At 43.5% G+C, this 23,188-nt stretch overlaps 1 long non-coding RNA gene across 1 annotated transcript; it reads right to left on the reverse strand.

Moving 5' to 3' along the window:
• LOC141943629 (uncharacterized) lies at positions 1-22,387 on the reverse strand. The gene is made up of 5 exons (XR_012629014.1): positions 20,597-22,387; positions 2,272-3,828; positions 1,938-2,061; positions 991-1,107; positions 1-841 (listed from the first exon to the last, which is right to left on the reverse strand). It is a non-coding gene; the product is annotated as an uncharacterized LOC141943629 (long non-coding RNA).
• Positions 22,388-23,188: the final 801 nt, after the last annotated feature.

Below are 23,188 nucleotides of genomic sequence, written 5' to 3' on the forward strand. Positions count from 1 at the left end.
ATGGTGGTGACTATTCTTGCAGCCCTATCCCACATCCTTGTTTTATTTCTGTCTTTTCCTTCCATTCTGTCCTATCGCTACCCCTCTCCACTTCTTTAATAATAAAAACCTGGTTTGGGTATACGGCATTTGACCTCGTTTGTGTCTTAATCTCTCTCTTGGGATCATATCGAAACCTCCCCTGACATTGGATCGGGACAATCATGCATGTACTTTATTCCATTAATTTGTATAATTCATTTTTAATCAGTGTGACCTTCATGAATCTGCAGCATCCCATGGGAAGAAGTTCCAGTTTAACTATGAATTATTTGCAGGAATGTCCCCTTCACTATGCACTTCCTATTGCTCAGTGTCACCTGTAGCTCATACTCAGCAATTAATTGTCTGTTGTCTCCAAGCAAAGTCAGGAATCACAGCCTCACTCTGCACTGCAACACTTCTGCTCACATACAGCCTCACCACAGTGCCTCAGTTCTGAGCCAAACAAGGTGTTGAGGTGGGATCTGCTCCTTTGGACATCATCTGTTTCTATCCACTGATGGTATCCTACCAGAAATTTAAGTCTTCCTCATAGATGTAACTATTTTTGGCTTTGCCCTTCTTTCTTGCCATCTGTGGAAATACTAACAAATGAAAACTGGAAAAATCCATTCTGTTTCTTGATTTTAATTAAAACATCTTGCCACAGTTTGGAATAAGGAAGATGACACCAACATTTGGTCAAGTCTAACAGTTGCTGTTCACTGATAAGTATTCCTTCCAAAATGGTGTGATTTCAATGCACATATAAATCACAAATGCTACCACAGCTGAAACCCATTTCTGATTCTTTAAAGAGCTTGAAAAGAGAAGAAAGACAGTATCAAAATCAGGAAAAAGCCTGAGTGAATTTTAGGTTTAGTTATTAGCCTAAATTCCTATTTAAAAATTTAATTTAAATTGCATAATTTAAATCTGTTTCTATAAATAATTAATCTCTGATCTTACCTTCTAGATATATTTGTACAGGATGATCACAACCACGGAGCCTAGCTTTTGCAGCCTTGTTAAAAGAAAACTGCCATATTCTCATATCAGAAACAAACTCTTCATTATTTTGGTCACCTGTGCAGCCATTTAAATCACACAAAATGCAGTAAGCCTTGATTAAATTGTGCAACTCCATGTCATAAAATAATGTGGAAAATAAAATAAATGAGTTAAAAGACAGCTGGTAAAGTTCATAAAGGATAGGTCTACCAGTGGCCATTATGTCTCATCTTGAAATTGCTGTTTGCTGGAAAAGAAATCCAGACATAGGATTGCCCCTCTCCTGATAATCAGCTCCCAAGTTATGGCAGAAATTCTTGTTTGAGTTAGAAGTACTTTATCTTGTATGATGCACAATCATTTTTCATAGCATTTCTGTTAATACAGCCTACAAGACCATTTAGTTTTCTTGTATATTATTCTCATTCTCATCTATGTTACTGCTACCTTCTAGTGTTATATCAGCAGCAAATTTTACCAAACCTTCCTTTCTTTTGTTAACAGCTTTGAGGTCCTGTTCTGCATCTTAGCCAATACTGTGCCATGACTCAAGTGATCAAATGCCTAAAGTTCAGCTAAATTAGGGCTCTGTGATTTTCTTTGTCTAGAAAAGCAGTTTTCTCATCCAAGATCAATCAGTAGCTTAGTCTAGCATGTTTATACTAGAGATACGATTTTAAAAATGTTTAATTTATATCAAATGTATAATTATGTTAATGTTTTTATGTGGGGTTTTTTAATATGATTTCCCCCCCCCCCCCCCCCCATTTATCTTCTGTTTCTGAATAGTCTTTTCTTCAAAATCTGTTCTACAGCCCTGAAACCACTGAAAGCAAATGAAAGGCTTCTGATTCTCTCTGTAGTATGCCCACCTACTGCTCTACAACCTGTCTCAATACAGTTACCCTCTTCATTAATCACCAGTCTGGGGATAAGACTTGCAGTCTCATATGTCAGGCCAACAGAGCTCTAATGGCCTGGCTCCTCGGCACTCTGAAATGCTTAGGCACATCTGGAGACATGCCCTTTCTGTAAAGAATAAGAGAGGAAGGAGTATTACTCTAGGATTGTGCTCCACATGCTATTTAAGCCCTTTAAATACATTTAAATATGATTGCATTGCAGTGTCCCTCTTTGCAAGTTTTGCTATAACTCCACTATTCCTTTACACATTTTTAATTTGACTAAGAAATAATTGAGTACAACTGAAAATCATTCCAGTTCTTGAAGTTTATTTACCTCATTAGAAGATCATAAGAACTATAGAGCACTGCCATTTAGCATATTCTTCTCATGAATGGTGGTAGGTCCCTGCTGAAATTTCATGGTTAAAGACTGTTCCTGCTGACGTAAGAGTACACAGAAATAAGCACAGTTAAATTTGTTCTTCAGACTGAAAAAATGTACACAGAAAAAAATTAATTGGTTTAACAACCCCCACTGTAGTAAAACAAAGATAAGTATGAACATCAGACATTAGCTTTATTTCAAATTCTGGCATAAAAATGTAGGATTTAAAACTTACAAAAAATATAAAAATGTGTAGAATTTTTTGTATATTTAGTGTTTTAGACTAGAAATAGTAGTGAAAATAGAATGCGTTAAAAATAATCTTTAGCAAACATACTGGTTATATTTAATATTTATTATTTCTTCCAAAAATAATGCATCAACTATACTCATGAGAGAGGCTACAAGCTTTCTTTTCATGCTGCAGTGCCCTCTCCTGGATGTAGTGAAAATAATTGATGGATTACTGTAGATCTGTATGTCAAAAGAGTTGCAGCAACATAACGCATAAGAAAAAAAAAATCAGTTAAAATCAGGATTAATGTAGGTGTCTTACTGATGTGTTTTAGAACCTAGAAAAAAATTCTTAAATCATTAAGCTATTAAATCTAAACATGTTGGAAGAAATTGAATTAATGTGAAAAATCTGAGCTGTTACACATTAGGTCAGTTCATAAGATTCTAGAAGAACTCAACTGGGAGGAGATCTTGGGGGTCTCAGCTGCAGCCCCTGCTCAGGGTAGGGCCAGCCCTGGGCTCAGACCAGGTTACTCAGGGCTTTGCCCTGTGGGCTCTCAAAAACCTCCATGGACAGAGATCCCACAGGCTGTCCTCCCTGCTCTGCTGCCCGGGGGAGGTTTCTCCCCACGTCCAGCCCGAGCCACTCTGGCTTTGGCGTGTGCCCTGCTCGCCCACCCTTCCGCTGGACCCTGCCTGTGGCACTGGCCCCCTCTCCCCGATTAAACCCCCACGGGTGTGGGATGGAGCTGTCAGCTCCCACAGTGCCGCCTTGTCTGGGGCTGCTCCTGGTGGGCGAGTGCTCAGCCTGACTGCCAGGCTTGCCCGAGCTGGGCCATGGCTGTCATGGCCTGGGCCTGGCTCCCTCACCACTCACTGCCCACAGGGACCCCCAGGCACTCCCCAGAGCTGCAGCTCCACAGGCAGCTCCAGCCCCATTCCTGCCTAGGGCAGCACCCGCCATTTGACTGCCCCAAGTCTCATGAGGTTCCTGCTGCCCCGTTCCTCCAGCCAGACCCGGCCTGTCTGGGCAACAGCCCTGCCCTTGCACTGTCAACTGTGTCCCCAGGTTGGTGTCATCTGCAAACTCAACAAGAGCATGCTCCATCACCCGCTATGGGTCACTGATAAAGGTGTTCAACAGCACAGGTCCCTTGCTGTGCTCTGATTGCCACTAGGCCATTAGCCACCACGCCCTGGGCCCAACCATCCAGCCAGGTCTTACCTGTCTGAATACTCAACCAGACTGTAGCATCTTAGCATGGAGAACTGTGGGAGAGAGCGTTGAAAGCCTTGTTACAGACAAGGTAAATGGCATTCATTGCTCTTTCTTCATCCACAAATAAATGCCATTTTATGCTAGAAGGCAATCAGGTTGGTCAGGTGTGATTTACACTTGGTAAGTACGTGCTGGCTATTCCCAATCACTTCATTCTCCTTTCTGAAATTTCTTTCCAGAAATCTGAGAGGACTCCCTCCATGATTTTCTCAGAAACCAAAGTGAATTTGATCCACCTGTAGTTTCCCAGATCATTCTTTTGGCTTTCTTTGAAGATGGGTGTGACAATTTCCTTTCCTCCATCATCATGAACCTCCCCCATCTCCTCAGCCTCTCAGTCAGGTAATACAGTATTGCCATTGCTGGTAGCAGGCCATAAACTTTGTATGGAGCTCACAAGGCCTAAGGACAGAGGCTTGTCAGGCCTGCTCTGTCGGAATTTTTCTTGACCTGCCTCAGGTTTTGTTTTACCTGGTTCACCTTGAACAGCATTTTTTCCAATTAGATCAGGTGTCTATGATTGATTTGTTTTGCTTTGTTTATACTTCTATTATACCAACACGATTTCTTGACTAACATAATGATGTAATGTAGAGAAATACAGGCCTGGTATAATAGCAGAGGTTTGAGAGGTGAAGACACAAGATACAGCACAGAGGAGCGCAGGCATGAGGTGATAAGAGATGGGGCATGAGCTGAAAGGAGAGACCTCATGGTTAATAAACAACACACCGTTAACAAATGGTCAGGTAGAAAAATGCAGACAAAAGCTGGACAGAACTGTCTTCAGGTTTAACAAAGAGAACAAGGAAAACATATCTAACATAGGAACAAGCCATGATTCAGATGCAACATGCAGCTGCAGAGCAGAGATGAAGAAAAAGAAGGTATAATAACATAACAAACATATAAACATGTTTTTTTTATCCTGCAGTGGAGTATAATCCTACTAGATCCTGCAGTGAGGAAGAAGAAACCATCAACATGAAGAACATACACATGCTGGCGAAGGACTCCAGATGCTGACAACTTGCTGAAACGCCCCCTCACCCCACCTCCAACAGGGGAGTGATACTGCTGGCCTGAGGACCCAAAGGAGTAGTGGAAGCAAAGCACGAAGCAAAGCAGAAGCAAGGAAGTGAGAGTATAATGGTTTTAATGGTATTATTGTTACTGTTCCTATTATTATTAACACATTTTCTGCACATACATATTCTTACTCTTTCTGAAATAATTAGATCAGGACCAGTAATGATACTCTGATTAAACTGTTAAGATTTCAATTACACATATAGTAATTCTTGACTTTACATATAAAACGTGTTTTCTCTTTACCCACAAATGAGATTTTGAGTTTAACACAGCACAGACACCACCATCCCCTTGCCCCACTCCTCAGTGAGGCCCTGAGCTAGCCAGGGCCCAAGGACCACCCTCTCCAACACCCCCACAGTGCTGAGCCCAGGCCCCCGCTGTGCCACATGTGTGATGGTTACTCAGCCTTGTGCTGCCAGCAGGAGCCAAATATTTTTTAACTAGCTCCACCGTTAATCCCAGTTATTGTGCTGGTTTTGACAAAAAAAAAAAAAAAAAAAGAAAAACAAACCCACAGATAAAAGCAGCACTTTTTGAAGATATAAGCCTGTAAGAGAAAGATTTGAAAACATAACATCATGATAGCTGGTTATCACCAAGTGAACCATTTTTTCCTCTGGCGGCTTGAAGAGGGTATCACAAACTTACTAATAATTTCATTAACAGTCTATTTAAAAAAACATGACTCCGGTATGCAAATAGAATAATTATACCAGTCAATATCAGGAAGACGATTTAAAGACAGGCAAGAACTCTTTCAATAATTTTAATTCTTTTCCACCCTTACAACAAGAGTCTTCAGCATTTGATGAAAAATTTAAACTGACTAACTGGAGGTTTTTAATCAATGCTTTGATTACCCTTATTAGAAAGGGTAATTGTGCATTGTATTCACAGCTGCAGGCATGGGCAACTGCAAACACGCATCCCTCCAAGGAAGCACTAGAAAAAGCAATACACAGCCTCATGGCACTGAGAGGACCCCTACTCAAGGGTGCAGATGTAGGCTGGATCTGTTCCAGATTGCAAAGACACCTGAAAAAAATGTAATTATTTCCTGCGGTAATTAGAGTATTTTTCCTACTCACTGCTAAAAAACTGCACCTCGTTGTCTAGCCCTGCAGACGGCCAGACACAGCATCCATTTGTTCTTTGCTGCCCACACCACAGTGTCTGTAGCAATAGGACCCACTGCATTCCACTGCACCTTTGCAGATGCTCAGACTACCCTGCAGTGCTTCTGGGCTGTGGAAAACACCCTTCCAGCCTCCTGGGTCTCTACCTGTGCCTGGTGACTCCTGCGCTATCTCTTCAAGAGTGGCAGCAAGACTGCTGCTGCAGGGCTCCAGTCTGCTGTCTCTGCCTCCCTCCAGGGGCTGGTGGCACTCGAGAGGTACAGTCGCCCCTTGTTCTGTGGGTGTACCCTTACTCAGCATCACAAGTAGGCAAACCAACTGGATTCTCCACGGAGCTGATCAGCCCATGTCGTGGTGTACAGAAAGCAATGAGTAATCAAACAAAACCAGTTAAACATCCATCAGGACAGTATTCTGTCAGATGATATCCCTCTAATTACCTAGGCACTGTGTTTTACAAACTAGCTAGTTTGCTAAGGGTCATACAAAACACCATGCAAATACTCTTGACTCCTAGCAGAAATATGGCAACTAACACTTCCCAACAGTTTGATTTAAATCAAGTTGCACTATATAAATTATGTCCAGGTTTTGATTTGTGTAAACTTCATCAAACATAGCAGAATATATGAAACAGGTTCTGAAGCTTTTCCTGTCTATAGAAATAATACCTATCAGTAAACTAAGGCAAGCTCTTTTTTGGCATATTATACTCACCTAATGAGTTAAGCCTGAAGGAAGTAAAACAAAAAGCATTGTAGATGGCCTAGATTTATTCTCAGTAAAATAAAATTGATGAGGCCTTGGATACCCTAAAACAGGATTTTTCCAAAATTTTCCACTGACTTTAGCATGTCCTTCTTTCACCTTTTCCTTCTTTCAGTCATTGCTCAATCCTAAAATTTCTCTTAAAGCTTGTACAGAAGAGCATGAAGACCTTTTAGACACTCACTTTTTATTAGGCTAATCAAACAACCTGGAGCACAGTATTTTCACTCACATGTGAGAATTTCAAGCTGGTTTGAGTGAAAGAATAGCCAAATTATCATTTAGCTTAGAAAAGCTCATTAAGCTGTAATGTTAAGCTCACGTACATGTTCTTTAATGAAGTTATGTTTGTATTTTATTGGAAGTTCTTCTCCAACAGTATAAATAAATGTTTGAAGAGGTTGTCTCTAGCATCTCTGAAGTCCACAACGGAGAGTTTACTGTGAGCCAGAGCAAGAACACTCTTATAGTTTACTTTATTTTTATTGTCTGAGGAAGTTATGTTTTCCAAATGAGGGGACATAGCATTACCTCAGTGAGCAAAAAAGTGGGAGAACTTGCATTTCAGGGTGAGATCAGGCACAGAATGAAGGAGAAACACATCCAAAAAAACACTCCTGCAGGGAGACGGTACCTAGAAGACAAGCATTAAATGGGGATACAGCAAGGCCCCAGAGCAGCCAAGAACAGTTTTCCTTTCCTGAGTTTGTTGCAACTCAAAGGCCCTCCAGAGATCCTGAACTGGCTGAAGGACTGGATAAGAGGATTAGTATTGAAGGACACAATGGGCAGAGAGGCAGAACAGATTTTGTCTATTTAAGAAGGATCTTTTCTAGCTTCTATCCAGAAAAAAAGCTGGCTTTGGAGACACTAGCTAGTGATAAACTGTCAGAGGAAAGCCTTAACAAGAGTGAATTGTGCCACAATAACCTGGAGAAGTAAAATTACCCAAGAAGTGTATCTAGGTCAAGAGAGACTTATTAATGTCTCATTTATATCATACATTTCTTCTTTTATTGCACTATATATTATGTCCCCTTTCATTTAGGATCCTGTAAAGGATTTCCAGTACCCTTGCTTTTAATCTGAAGAAGCACCTGGTGGGGAAATCTGGTTTCAGGCTGTTGTTGTCTAACATTGCTGCATTACAAGGTTTTCCTCTTGGAGCAGTGTGTTGCCAGCTGCAATGACAAATAGGGATCTCAGGTCCTTATTCAGAAACCTCTATGCTACTTGTACACCTTTAATATTCTTTTCCAAAATGACCAAAGCTAATGTTTTAAAGATACATTTTTACCAACCAAATTTTGATTCATGCTCTGTTAATATCACACTTGGGTTGCCATACCTAGGAAAAAAATCATTTTTACATAAGAAACTACATGCTGTATTCTCTGAAAAAAATCTTTTCCTGATGGAGTTCATAATTCAGAATAGATATGCAATTCTTTTAGCATAAAAAATCCTAAATGCTGGATCACAAACGTCCTTAAGCACACTTTTACATATAACATCAGAACCCAGTGTTTGTTCCACCTTCCCTCTATATCAATCTTTTTATCAGTTTAAAAATTTTCTTGTCCCTTTCCTTGTGGTATTTGTTTTCTTGATGTCAATGTTGTTTTTTCTTTGCTATGTCTACACTTTCACCTCTTTTTCTGATCTTTGGCTCCTATTCTAAAACTTTCACGCTTACGAGCCCTCTCAAGATACCAGGTGCTTTTCAGTAACATTTTTTCCTGGGAACTAAAGTGAAACTCTCTGGTCTGTATTTCCGGAGTTATTTCATCACTTTAGAGTGGCAGCAAAGTTAGTTACGGAAATGAGCCAAAATAAAAAGCCATCGAATTTCATGTTGGTCCTTTCTTCAACGGTGGTCAGGTCCAGTCCCTGCTTTCACTGAAGAAGTGCATCAGGGCCCCAAGGGCACTACTAGGCCTTAACTGGCCTGATGAGCCTCACTTGGGCCCCCCATCCACTCCCTCCACGCGTAGCCCAGACGCTCCATTTCAGCTCAGGCCTAGGCACCCGGATCCTGTCTGAGCAGCACTGTGGGTATAGCTGTCTCCGGCCTCCTGAGTGGACTCTGGACCCACATCACAGTGTGATCTCCCATCCCGTCTCCAGCCCCATGGTTGAACCCTGCAGGACTGCAGCAGGCTCCGTGCGGGACTGCCTGCAATGAGGTCATCTGCAGCTCCCACCCTCGCAGGAGGAAGCCCTGCTCTCGCTGCTCCCTGGCAGCGGACACCCTGTTAGCATATAGATAGTGTAGACACAGAATAATAAAAGCTCGTTGTAGGTCAGGTCAGATGTCACTTTACCAGAGCCTGTCCCCTGCCTGTGACCAACAGCAGAATGGCTTTCCTGCCTGCAGGGACTGCAGACTGCTGTTTCCTTTCTGACAGACTCAGGAGGGTCCTTGCAAATTGCCAGTCTCCTGGAGAAAGCAGGAAGTATTGCTGCACCTGCAGTTACTTTCCTGCCATCCACCCTCTGGCATTTGCTGCTGTCTTACAACCACGTGTCTCATCTAGTTCCCTCACTGCCACTCTGCTAAAGCAACCCTGCTGTTTCCTCTCTGAGGGAGGAGGAAGGAAGCAGTACTCTCCAGGTATGAAGACATCTCACTGGGCACCATGCAGCACCTCTTGCATAGCTGAGTTCTCTAGAAAGAGGCGATGACAAAGTGGTCCCAAGGCCCCATGCCCAGCCCTGGTCTTCGTGTGTCACTCCCTGTCCACATTTCCAGCCCTCACTCACTGTCCCTCCCACACAGACCCCGCACATACCCTGACTGGCTCCCCCTCTGGCCAAACTTCCATGCACGGTTTCACCTCTGTGCTTGAACTAGAGCAGTAAAATCCACACTAATGAAGAACCTGCTACAGCTTTTGGGTGGCTTCTCCATAAGAACTGTGCATCTAATTCTTCACTCAGATCCCTTTGTCTGCACATCACTGGTCTCAATCTGTTCCCTTCCTGAGAAACTTTACTATAACAAAGTCCTTGTGGTTAGATCTCTTCCAGTTTCCAGGATTGTCTCCCATGTTTCAAGACTTATTTAAATGTCAAGGGTCTGGAGAGCTCCTTAATTAGCTTCTTATGCTGTCTTGACATACTGTTTGCATCTTGTGGCTAAAAGCAAGAGGACTCATCTTGATGCAGATCAGGACTCCTGCACTGCATCTCCAGGGGTGGCTGGACACAGATACCAACAGAAGAATATAAGAAAAGGATAAATTTATGCACTTTCCCTTGTGACACTTCTTTCTCAGGCTCTGGCCATTTGTAGAGCTGGGACCTCCTGGGACAGATATGGTCTCTGTATTAAATCAAAATTAGATAATCTAATTGAAACAATGAATTCACCCAGTCTTGGTGCTCCTTTTCTCCACAGGAACTCTTACACACTCAGGCGCTTCCTCTAACCTCTCTTCCAAAATTATTTTCATCACTTTGCTTTGACCATTCAGAAAACTATTTTTCACTGCTGTTGCTGTTATAATCAAAACTATCTGTATGAGAGCTTTAAGCAAAAATAATTGATGATAGGAAAATGAAGAGAAATCTTCTTGTGGGAAGTAAAATACTAGGGGAGACTCTGGCAGTGTTTTAGTAAGTTGTTTGTGGATTATAATGCAGCTTGATAGAAGATGAGGGAGCGTAATCAAAGTTAGTCCCTCTCCAATTTCATGACTGTGTCTAGCTGTGTGGCTGCTAGTAGCATCTCTTAATTCCAGAGCACTGTGTCAGGGAAGGATGCTGTGGGTATAAGATGCTGCATGGCTCCTTAAGGAGTCAGACCTCCACACTGAATCCATTGTTGTTGTATCCCTGATAACCTGCTCTTTAATTAAGTACTGGGGCCATGCCAGATGTCTTCTGTTTTACTGAAACTAGACAACTCAATGTATTTAAAGCCAAAAATTTACTGCCATGTTTTATAATTGAGTGTATTCAGAAATACAATACAGACTGTGCAAATTGGAGTTGAGAGCTTTGAGAAGGCAAATCAGACATGAGAGACTACAGGAGTCATTAAAACAGTGTGGAAAGCAACTGCTTTTTGCTCATACAGAGCGGAAGGAGTCATCTGCCTGTTCAATGAGGATTGCTTCTGGCGAGTTTTGTAAAACATATCCTCACCTGCAAGGGTACTAGAAACTGTGGAATACCTACAGAAGGACATCTAAGATTTAGCACTTGCAGTATAATACTCTATGTTCTATACTTTGTTATGTGCTCTTTGCTGTTTCAGTGACTAGTTACCTCTTCACCATGGCATCTTCTTGCAGGTCTGACCTGTTTTATTCTGCCACTGATACTTCATGGCTGTTCCCTGCAGGAAGGATAAGTAAAAGCCAGAAAAAGTGCAGGGCCAGACTGTTAACATCAGCTCCTATTTCCATAGTTTTTTAGGTTTTCCTCATCTGCTGCTGGCCAAGGCCAAGCCCACCAGTGACAGTGGTAACACCTTTGTGATAACATATTTAAGAAGGGGAAAAAGTTGCTGCATGACAGCAATTGCAGCCAGAGAGAGGAGAGAATATGTGAGACAAATAACTCTGCAGACACCAAGGTCAGTGAAGAAGGAGAGAGAGGAGTGATCTCTCCCTGTCCTTATCTCGACCCACAAGCCTTTCGTTATATTTTCTCTCCCCTGTCCAGCTGAGGAGGGGAGTGATAGAGCGGCTTTGGGGGGCACCTGGTGTCCAGCCAGGGTCAACCCACCACAGTAGTGTAGTGCATGAGGGGTTACTGTGTTACCAGCATCTAACAACTGTAATGACTTATTAGGAAAGATTAGATTGGATTAAATAGGAAGAGGCTCCACTCTTCTCCCAGCTTTTTCATTCCATTAAGTCTTGTACTGATTTTCAGCACATTGTTACCTCCCCAACTGAAACAATCACTTACGTAATTAGAACCATTGGTCACCATGTCACTTAAACTCTGCAGAATGGCCAAGCTGGCAGGGCATCACCATGTTTTTAGCAGTTAAGTATGCCAAGGCATCTTCTGCCTTTCAGTCTTTACATGATGTCCTCACATTCTGAAAATTAAATAGACGTGCCCATTCAGATGCTGATGTTGGGGTGGGGAGGTAACAGGTTGTATAGAGTGTTTCGGCATAAGGTTACTTATTCTTTGTTGATTTGTTAGCATAATTATAACAAACAACACATGGAAGAGACACAGCCATTCAGCATACACAAACCTCTCAGGTGGGAGGAAAGATAAAGAGTTGTTACTCTTATAACAGCAGTGCACCCCACATGCAGCTAGGATATTAGTGCCGTCCTTAATGTCAGCAATAAAGGAAGTTGATTGGATTGCTAGTTTTCCCAGGTGCAAACTGTAATTTGCAATTTAATATTATAGCCACAATACTGGCTCCTTTGAGAGCAATACATTGTGCCAGAATTTGTTTATTAGCTCTTTTAAAAATTAAAGCAAAATGATGTGCAACTTTTTCACAGTACTCTGTGTTTGAGAGAGCTTCTCTCTCTCTCCTGTCTTTCATCTTAAAAAATTCCATGTGAGGGAACAGGGGCTCCGACTTCAGCACTGAGCTTCACAGCAGGGTGCAGTGACTGGAAATCCGGTTTCTGTCTTGTACTATGTGAAGGCATGTTGACAACCTTTTTGCAATGCCCAGGTGCAGCAATGTAAACACCAGTGTTCTTCATTTTTATACATATCCTTGCAGTATCTGCTGGCATTTACTTGTGAGGAGGAGAGGCTGATGTGGACATGGCACAGCTGACCCACAGGTCAGAGTTCCCCACTGTTATGTTCAGAAACTTGTTTGTGGGCAAGAGAAGCACACTTTATATATACATATGTGTATATGTATATATATAATAGAGCCAAGAATTCAGTTAGTATAGTGGAAATCTGAGCAGTCTAATTAGAGACTCACTGTTGGTCTAGATCTAATTGTTACAGAAAAATTAAGAATAATAATGCAGTTAGAGCAGTTATACAGAGAAAAAATTGCAGTAGTAGCAAAAACACAATTAAAATTGTAACACACTTGTTAATTTCTATCCCTTCTCCAGGTGTTGTGCTCACCCCTTCACTGCTCCCCGGGGTCCTAAGGTCAGCGGTTTCACTCTGGTCTTGGAGGTGGGGGATGTTACGATGTGTCCTCGGCATCTGGAGTTCTTTGCCAGCATGAATATGATGTTTGCATTGACGGTTTCTTCTTCCTCAGTCTAGGATCCACTTGGGGTCATTTTTTAATGTTTGCTAACAGGTTTTACACCTTTCTCTTTCTTCATTGCCCTGCAGCTTCATGTTACACCCAAATGCACTATATATGGTTCCTTTTACGTATGTTAAACACTTTTCCTTGTTCTCTTTGTTACACCTAAAGCCAGTTTGGACCAGTTCCAAGTCTGCATTTCTTTAACTGACCATGGGTGAGTTGTCTACAACTGTGGGATCTTCTGTGCCCATACATGCCCATCTCTCAACACCCCATGTCTGCGCCAGGTCCCCCGCCTCCTCTTCTCAAGCCTCTACTCTCATACCAGGTCTGTGTTTCTCTGCACTACCTCATTATTTCAGAGTTGCAAAAATCTCATCCCACCTAGAATAACCACTCGTTACTGCTATCTGTATAAAACTGCAGTTGTAACACACAAAGATAAGCAAAAGTAAAGCAGATCAGATACAGACACCTGGTCAATTAGAGAAAACGCTGTCACATCTCGACCAAGGGAAGCTGCAGGCAGGTCACACTGAGCTCGGACAGAGCAGGTGTGACGAGCCTCAGTCCTGAGGCCTTGCAGACTCAGTGCAGAGCTCATGACCTGTTGCTGGTAATGGCAGTATCGTACTGCAGGGCCTACCTGATGACACCACCACTGCTGCAGAGACCCTTGACAGCATCAAGGAAAGAATAACCCCCCTTACATACAGCCCTCAGAGCCCATATCAATTGTAAGAGAGCAGAAGCTTGCTTTTCCTAGTAGCTTTTACTCTGCAGGTCAACTGCTAGGCTGTTCATTGACTGTTGTGCTGCTAGGCTTCATTGCTAGCCAAGGCCATTTCCTCCGTTAACATGCAAAGAGTAGTTGTTAGTGGGCTGATGAATTTTCTTATAGGAACAATTCAAACAAATGCCACGTTTTTAGTGACTGTGCTACAGATTAACTGGTGATTCCCAGAGAACAGCACCTTCCCTTTAACTTCCTAATCAGGATGCACTTGCTGCAAAACAATTTACAGATGAATAACTTTTCTTCACACGGCCAGAGTATATTTGCCTAAGTGCAGTGAAGTATTCTTAGTTGAGTTCCTTCACCTCCAGTTAACTGATGTAGGACTCAGTTTTGATCCAAGCTTTTAGAGCAATCTCTCCTTCCCAGTATCTATGTCAGTATTTTTTGCACCATTTGCTTCCTATGAAAAACCATGTATTTGCCTGCTAGTTGGGTATCCTGATACTTGCACTCTTGACTTCTCTTCAGCATCATCTGAGGGATGATTTTCTTTTATAGGCACAACAGCATTGTATCTAGGCTACCACTTAGATGTTTTTAGAACTCTATATATTCTACCAATAGTTGCCAAGTAAGAAAATCAATTCCTACCACTTCTTATGTGTGTTCTTTTATCAGGAGGTCCAATTCATTATCACCTCCACCTTGAGCACCTCAGGAATGAATCAGTGACACTGAGACTCACTTGGCAGTTTTTCAGCAGGCAACAGTAATTCCAAATGACCTTGGCAGAAGCACCACAGTGCCTACCTATTCCCTTCACCCTAGGTCATTACACGATCCAGAATATGAACTCGGAAAAAAAAAAAGTAAAAAAAAAACAGTTCCATTTTGCAGAAAGAAAAAAATGTTTAAAAAATAAATTATAAAACATGTTTTGGGGAAAATGCATCTCCTTAGAAAATAATTTGCCATTATCAGTGTAGGACGCAGTCCCATACGGCAGGAAGAATATAACATTTATCTAATTTCTGAAAGCAATAATCTCAAGAACTTTGACTGCATAATCCTGTCATAGATAGGCAAGGAACCTGAGGAAATTGCCCCTACATTATGTGTGCAAAATATCCAAAAGCAAAGCTAAAATCACATACAGCTTGTGTAGTTCAGAGGTCACACACAACTTCAGTTCTGCATACACCCCTTTCTAACATTTTTTTTTGTTTTACCTAAGTAATTGGGTTGTTTTTAGCATAAGACAGATGCAACTTGGAGAAAAAGCTTGCTGTTTCTATAGAAAGAGCAAGCAATATCTGCTTGACACAGATACATTGTCAGTCCCTAGATAGCACAGGACAGAGATGCACAGGGAAGCCTGCCTAAGAGTGGCTCACTGCTGGAATTACTTCTATATGCTTCCTCACCAATCTGTCCCTTTCCCCAGGCCATGGTTCATATTTCTTATACTAGTTCATTAAGTCTAGCATCTAAAGACCCACAATGGGACTCATCCACACTGACACAGAGACTCCATATCCCCAGCACTCGGTTACATACAGAAAGTGGGTCAGCCGCAACATTTCAGATCCAAGAATAGTAGGGTTTGGTGGGAAGCAATTCTGGATGTTCCATTAAAAACAAAGTTTGATGTGTCATGCAGCAAACAGGTACCAGTGGGGTTGTTGGTTGACACGAAGCTCAACATTAGCCAGCAATGTGCACTGGCAGCCCAGAAAGCCAACTGCATCCTGGGCTGCACCCAGAGCAGTGTGGGCAGCAGGGCGAGGGGGGAGATTCTCCCTCTCTGCTCCGCTCTCATGAGACCCCCCCCTGCAGTGCTGGGTCCAGCTCTGGGGGCACCAACAGCAGAAGGACACGGACCTGCTCGAGTGGGGCCAGAGGAGGCCATGAAGATGCTCAGGGGGCTGGAGCACCCCCCTGTGAGGACAGGCTGAGAGAGTTGGGGGGGGGTTCAGCTGGAGAAGAGAAGGTGTGGGAGTGTCAGCTCTGTGCAGCTGTGGGAGATTCGATACTTAAGAGCCAAATAGACATCAGCCAGTCAGCTCAGCCAGGGAGCTCAGTTTGGGGAGCTCGGCAAAGGTGGAGAGCTCTGCTCCAGAGAACTCTGCTTGGCAAGCCAGGCAGGAGCTCTGTCCTGTGCTGGCTTGGAGAAGCGCCAGATCTACTCTGTGCTGGCCCAGAGGAGCAGCAAGGTTTGGAGGAGAAACAGGCCTTGGAAGAGAGATACCAGGCTGTGCTAGTGTGGTGAAGAAAATGGCAGCGCTGAGGCTGCCTGTGTGGTATGGAACTGTTTGTGGGATAAGAGGGTTGATGACTGTCTAGCTGCTGAGCTGCTGATTTGCTTATTACGAAGTAAGAGCTAAGGTAGTGAGATCATAAGTATGTACCATTTTAATAATAAAGGATTTTCCATTTGCACTTCAATGGAGAGTTGTGCCTCAGGTGCCACAAGAAGGCTCTGGGGAGACCTTAGAGCGGCCTCCCAGGACTTAAAGGGGGCTTGTAAGAAAGATGGGGACAGACATTTTAGCAGAGCCTGTTGCAACAGTTGGCCTACAGGAAGGATGGGGAGGGACTCTTCATCAGGGAGTGTAGTGATAGGACAAGGTGTAATGGTATTAAACGAAAAGAGGGTAGATTCAGGCTAGATATAAGGAAGAGGTTTTTTTACTATGAGGGTGGTGAAACACTGGTGCAGGTTGCCCAGAGAGGTGGTAGATACCCCATCCCTGGAAATATTCAAGGTCAGGTTGGATGGAGCAACCTGATCTAGTGGAAGATGTCCCTGGTCATTGCAGGGTGGGGTTAGAGTAGATGACCTTTAAAGGTCCCTTCCAACCCAAACCATTCCATGATTCTGTAATTCAGTTTCTACTGGGTAAAAATATGCTGCCCAAGCTGTGCAAGAGGTCAATGACAGTAACAGTAATAGCCTCTTCTGTCCTGAAAACTCAACTCTGCACAATTCCTTTCTGAACTTGTTCCGCACATATGCAGCTGATATATGCATTACAAAAGATGTAGTTTAACCATGTCTTCTGTGCAGCATTTAAAGTTGTATAAAACTTTAGGTGGGGACTGTGATTTATAATCAAAACTAAATCCATGTAAGCTCTCTTCATATAATTAGCCTAGAAAAGTTATTATTGTATGTAATATAACTGATGATAATTGTCATTGATTTCTCAGTTTTTCTGTTCTATTACTATGTTAATAACTTTTTAAAAAAATAGTCATATTAGACATTAAACCAAGAAAAATCCCTCCAGTGACAATCATCTGTATGTTTTTAAAGCCACATACAATCATGCATAAAACTGAGCTGCTTGAAAATACAAAATTTTCCTTGCAAGACCAAATGCATGCAAATTGGCACACCCTACTACTCAGTTTTGGTTCAAAGCTGTCATGAAAGATTGGCTCATAGCCAAGATCATCATACTCTAAGCTTAAAGGTATTTGAAAATATGTTACATCCACAAAAGCTGGAAATATTTAACCAAAAAGGAGAATATTTTTTAGAACTTGTTAAACGATCTAGTCACCATTTTTCATTTTATATCTTTAACCTTGATTATCCTTTTTTGTTGATGAAGATTTTACACTGAGATATTTGAATCATACTTTCCGTGACAAATCACCAGTACATAATGGGTATGAATGCCCCAGGCAAGCCCAAATAACATGTTTTTCAGTTTATTCAAACACAAAGTCATACATCTGGGAGAAAATGGAATGTAAACCACACCAAAGTCTAGGTGATGGCTATACAGGGTAACATTCTGCAAAAGACATTACAAATACTCAGATGAACAGTGTGTCCAAAAGGAATAGGGAGTTCTACTACTATGAAAACTGGCAGTTTCTACTGGAAAACTGTTTACAGTTCTAAAAATCTGAGATGTTTCAGCACATAGAGAAGTTATTGTAAGGAGAAAGCTAACAAATTAATGTTTCAGTTACTGAAGAGAAACGATCACTGTCTGTAAATATGTATATTGATAGAAAAACATGATGATAGATAATAGAATAGATAAGGGAATAGCACCCAACACTACTTAAGAGCATGAACAGAATGATGATAATTCCATACAGAAATCTAATACAAATTTTATTTATAAACTGTATTTTACATCCATAAACTATGTATTTAATTAGAAACTATTTCTAAACTATATAAAACTTTAATACTGGAACAAGTTATTGTTATGGGAAGAATTTCATCTCACATGCAATATTTTCCTAAAAGAGATGTTCCAATTCAGTCATGCCACTTGTTAGTGAAACTAGCTAGCTGTTTCACCTCCATGCTGCACAGAAGGTGAGGCTAGTAATCACAATAAACCTATCTAATGTTCCAGTGCAGAAGTGCATGTTGCTTTTAACTGAAATTTCATTTGTAAATTAGATATTATATTAAGCAATTGACTTTGTATTATGACATTTAACCAAAAGGATATTTAAATCAGATGTTTGAGAAATAATTGTTAAAAGCTAGTTACTTCTTATTACTTGTAGACTGCTCTATTAATGATGAAGGTGCTGCATTTTTTTGTTCTTAAATACAAAATCAGAACAGTTTCTCATTTTTAGCAAGGAGATATTTCAAAGCCTTCATCTGTCAGAACCACTACAAAATGAAGCATAGCATTTCAGGAAATAAATTGTTAAGCTTAATTTTGAGAGATAAATGAAGTAGAAGCCATGGAGATGATAAATTTTAACCACAGTGAAATTGAGTAGGTGCTTTCATGGTAATTATTCTTTAAAAAAACACATGAGAAAGACATGCTACACTGAATACTCTCCATGGAGCGAAAGAAAGACGAATTGGAAGTCAGGGAAAGGACCCTGTGCATCTAGATCTCCATAAACGGAGTGAGGTAAAATAAGAATCTGCCCCGTTTTCTGAACACCAGAAAGTTTAGGAAAAAAATATTTTAAAGTTCTGGAGAAAGGAAAGTTTCTATTAGACCTTCCTGGTTTCAGCTAGAAATAGATGCTGTTCTGCAATGCCACTGGACACACTCTAGCCCACCTCCACTTGCTCAGCTTCCAGGTAATGATAAGCAAGTACAGACAGGCACCAATAAATTCCTTATTCGTGAACTGTGGCCTGGTAGCTGGTGGTGTTTTGTAACATTTTAATAGTGCTCAAATAAACAATGAGAGCAGTACATGCTGTTACATAAGACACCGTGTGTGATTTTAACTTTCGCCATCCCATTCAATAAATGAGTTCAAAAACATCTGTCATCTCATTTCAGAAGCAGGCAGTCCTCCCATCTGTGTTCATCCCTTTGAACTCCACTTTTGCTGAGACAAGTCCAGAGATTCTTTAACAAGCCAGGGCACCTGGCCCATGCCAGCGGTGGGCTGGACAGCTGCTGGCAGCACGTGCACGGCCGTGCAGGGCACTCTGCATGGCACCAGCCACTCAGGAGAGAAAAGCTGTTGGTGTTTGCTTCCAAAAGGGTGCTCCAGGTCAGTGAGGCCACTCTTCTTCCTGCCCTGTGCTGCACCACAACAGCCAGGCCCTGCAGGAGCAGCAGTAGGTCTGGGTGCTCAAAGGTGTATGTCCCTGCCCTTGGCAAGGACCCAGGAAGTTGGAGAACTTCAGTCTGAGTCTCAGTCCTTTTAATCAATCTGTATTTTATTATCAATCAATTCCTTTATCCATATGGAAAAAGAAATCAAAAATCAGTTTTGTGGGGTTTTTGTTTGTTTGTTTTCAAAAAGAGGGACCGGAGTTTTGTTTGGGTTTTTTTAAAGAGCAAGAATAACTTCAACATGGGCTGTGTTTCCACATCAGGCTACTTCCCAGTGATATAACAAGAAAAACTGAAGCCCATTATCTGCAGCAATGGTGTAACTGAGTACAGGTAGCGTGTAAGTCAAGTGTGACAACACACAAGAGGTGGGACAAACTGCGGCAGAGCAGCCACCAATTCTGGTGGCCAGTACAAAACTGCCCAACAGTAACAGTACTGGTGACAGTAGTGGCGACTGTAGTGGTGACATTAGCCGTTCGGAACTGCGTGGCACCAGATGCCAGTGGCCAGTTCCCAAGGAGATAACTGAGCTGACTGCCCACTGCTAATTGTTGCTTATTGTAAGAGCCCCATTAACCTTCTATGGTTGTTGGTGGTGTGACACTAGAGTGAGTGTGAGACATGCCAGTTGCCTCTGTCACTTAGGTCATCCTCTCAAGGAAATGACAAGCAGCTGGCACAACAGGAAGGCTGATACCGTTGCAGGGCCTATGAGTTGGCACCAGAGCAAAACCAGCTTTGGCAGATACATACTTCCAGTAAGAATGTACTTCATCAGACCCTGCCCATGTGCTTTTCTTTGCTGTTCACATCTATTGCTATGAATAGGATTATTGCATTTTTTGGCCAACGTTCCAGAAAAGTTACCTTTACCACTCAGAATTCAAATACAAAAGTATTAGCCTTTAATCGGAATGCTTTCTATTGTTCTATTTATTTATTTCCTGGGCTCCACTCAAGGAAAAAAGAAAAGAGCACATTAATGACTGAAACAAACCATCAACAAGAATACTAAACAGCAAGAACCAAAGTCATCACACAGACACTAAAATATGTTCTTACAGATTGTTTATAGAACACCTAAGCAGATATAATACTTGTTTGCTTATTAACAGCCTGAAAGCTGATAAAAATGTTAAATTAAGCAACTATTTATTCACTGAAAAATATGTACATTTGCTTCCAGGCAAACCCCTAAATGGGAGAGACATACTTTAGAAGCATCACTAATACCTTCTGTAGTTACAAACGGAGAGGAAATTTTCTTCAGAAATAACGGCCTGTACTTGTCAGATTACATATCTGTCATTAACAGAAAAAAAAAAATTACACATTAATGATTCTATTTCCCATTAATCTAAGTGGTTTGCCTGGGCTCCCAGACCTCTGGTAAGTGCATCTTTCCATCTTCCCATTGAGAAACTCAGTTTACTTTCTAGAGTGATCTTTCTGAGTGCTTTCTCCATTACAACTGCATTTGATGGGCATTGTTCACTCTAAGTGACATAGAGTGCAAATGTGACTTAATGAACCTAGAGGGACTGACATTAATAAAGGCAGATTATGAATGCTGCATATGCAGCAAACCACTACATTTACCAGTATTATCAGTTGTTGAGCAGATATCAAAACACACTGAGCACCTGTGACAACCACCTTGTACAAACTAGGGACAGCTTTCAGAAATCTGTTTTCTCCTGTACTTTCCTGTCTGCAAGATACAGAAACTCCATTAGCTGTATTAACTAGTAAATTAAAACTTGAAAGAATATGAAAGTGTTAATTACAGCCTTTGGGATTCATGGTCCCTATTCATTATGCAAGTTCCTGTTAATTATCTGGCAAAAAGTATAACAGAAAAACCCCTGATACCTAATAGTTGTTTATTCTCAACCGTAAATTGAAGATGTATCAGATTAAATAAATTACTTGAAATAAATTTATCATTAGTACCCTCAAACAGTTCAGCAAAGGAAGTGTTATTTTCACTTATATTTATGTAATTTTAGAGCAGCACATTATAAAAATAAATGGTTTGCCTCAAGGCTGTAAGCTATGAAACCTCTTGACTACTGAGAGGCCCATTGTGGCATGTTGATCCCAGCCGGCAGCTGAGCCCCCCCACTCACGCAGTCGTTCCCAGCATCAGCGCGGTGTATTTCGTACGGAACGAGCAGCACAAGGCAGCCGGACAGACAAACGGTGAGCGGGGCTGGGGCCAGGCCACGCCTGCGCCTCCCCGCGAGCTGCGGCCGCCGCTGCTGCGGCCCCGCCGTGCGCCGGCCCCGCTCCTGCCGTGCCGCGGGCGACAGTGGGCTGCCCGCCTCTGGCTCTTCTTCGCCTGTGCAGTTTCGCCTGTCACTTTATAATTTTTGTGTGTGTCTCTGTCCGGCTCTGGATTCCTGTTTCTTAATTCCTTCCTCTCTGCTCCCTAGTTTGGTGGCGTTTTTAAACTGGTCCATCTCTCTCTGTCAGGCTCCCTGTCTTTGGCTCTCATCGCCCCGTTCCTCGCCTCTTGTTTTCTCATCACCCCCTGCTGGCCAGCCGGCTGCCCCTTTTCTCCTGACTTCTAGCGTCCTGCACCCTGCTCCTCATTTTTGGCAGTCTCCAGCTCTGCCCAGCAGCCCGTTGCTCCAGGAGCCGACTGACTGTTCCCTGCTGGCCCGAGGGGCGTGGCTCTGGGAACAAGCGCCCAGGTGTGCCAGGGTCAGGAGGAGCATTAGGGGCCCTGAGCCCGGGAGCAGACTCCCTTCTGGGACTTGTTATGTGTGTGACTGAATAAACACTTACTGTCTGCTGGCTGCCTTTTCTGCTTCCTTTGCCCCGGGCGAGGGGCTGTGAGGGATCCCAGCGGAGGGGTTATGATGCATTGTTGGGGTGGGGAGATGGCCTCCAGCTGTGCGCCGGGCTGGAGGAGCCCCCGGGGCGGGCAGTGAGGCTGCGGGCAGCGGCCCCTCCCTGTCCGGGGCGGTGCTGGAGGAGGAGCCGGTGCGAGCCGAGGGAGCAGCAGAGAGAAGGGGAGCGGGGCCGCGCGGTCGGTCGCCAGGCGGCTGCCAGGGAAAGCCGCGACGGGGGGGGCCGCGCGGTGCGGCGGGACTGGCGGCAGAAGCCGCTCCGGGTTGGGGCCGGGCGGCAGCGGCGCTTCCCGGACCCGCGCGGGGCTGCGCTCGGCCGGGCTTCCGGGTGCGTAAGCGACGGGCGGGCGCTGTAGTCACGTGAGCGGGGCTTCCGGTCAGCCGTGTTGGCTCCCCGGGGCACGCCGGGAGCTGTAGTTTTTGCGCACTCGGCTGCCCGGCAGCTGCGTCGCTCCCGGGCGCGCGCGGCACGGCACAGTCCTCGCGGCGCAGCGCGAGGGGCGGTTTTGGGGCGGGTTCGTGCGGTTTCCCGCGGGCTGCCCGCGGCTCCCCCAGACCGGTGTGCCCGTGCCCCGGCAGTGCGCATGCGCGGTGGCGGCTCCCGGAAGTGCCGCAATCCCCAAGCGCTTCCCAAAGCTGCCCGTGCGTCTCTGGGAGTGCAGGGCTGTGGAGTGGCTGCATTCTCCCCTCTCCCCCCCCCCCCACCCCTCGGCATCGCCCGTGGGGACTGCGGAGGGGGTCAGAGAGCAGACGGGGTCAGCTGTGCCGTGGGCCAGAAATGGAGGCAACGTTTTGCCTTCCTGTGGCTTGAGAACAGACGCGTGTGGCTGATTGAGGGGCTCAGAAACAGACGGAGTTGTGTGGCTTTGGGCTCAGAAACAAAGGTCAAGTCGTGCATTGTTTGGACTTGAGAAGAAGCTCAGCAGGCAGGTTTTGGGGCTCATAAAGAGGCACTAAGGCAGCTGGTTTG

The sequence above is a fragment of the Strix uralensis genome, chromosome 4 (genome assembly GCF_047716275.1).
Source record: "Strix uralensis isolate ZFMK-TIS-50842 chromosome 4, bStrUra1, whole genome shotgun sequence".
NCBI lineage: Eukaryota > Metazoa > Chordata > Aves > Strigiformes > Strigidae > Strix > Strix uralensis.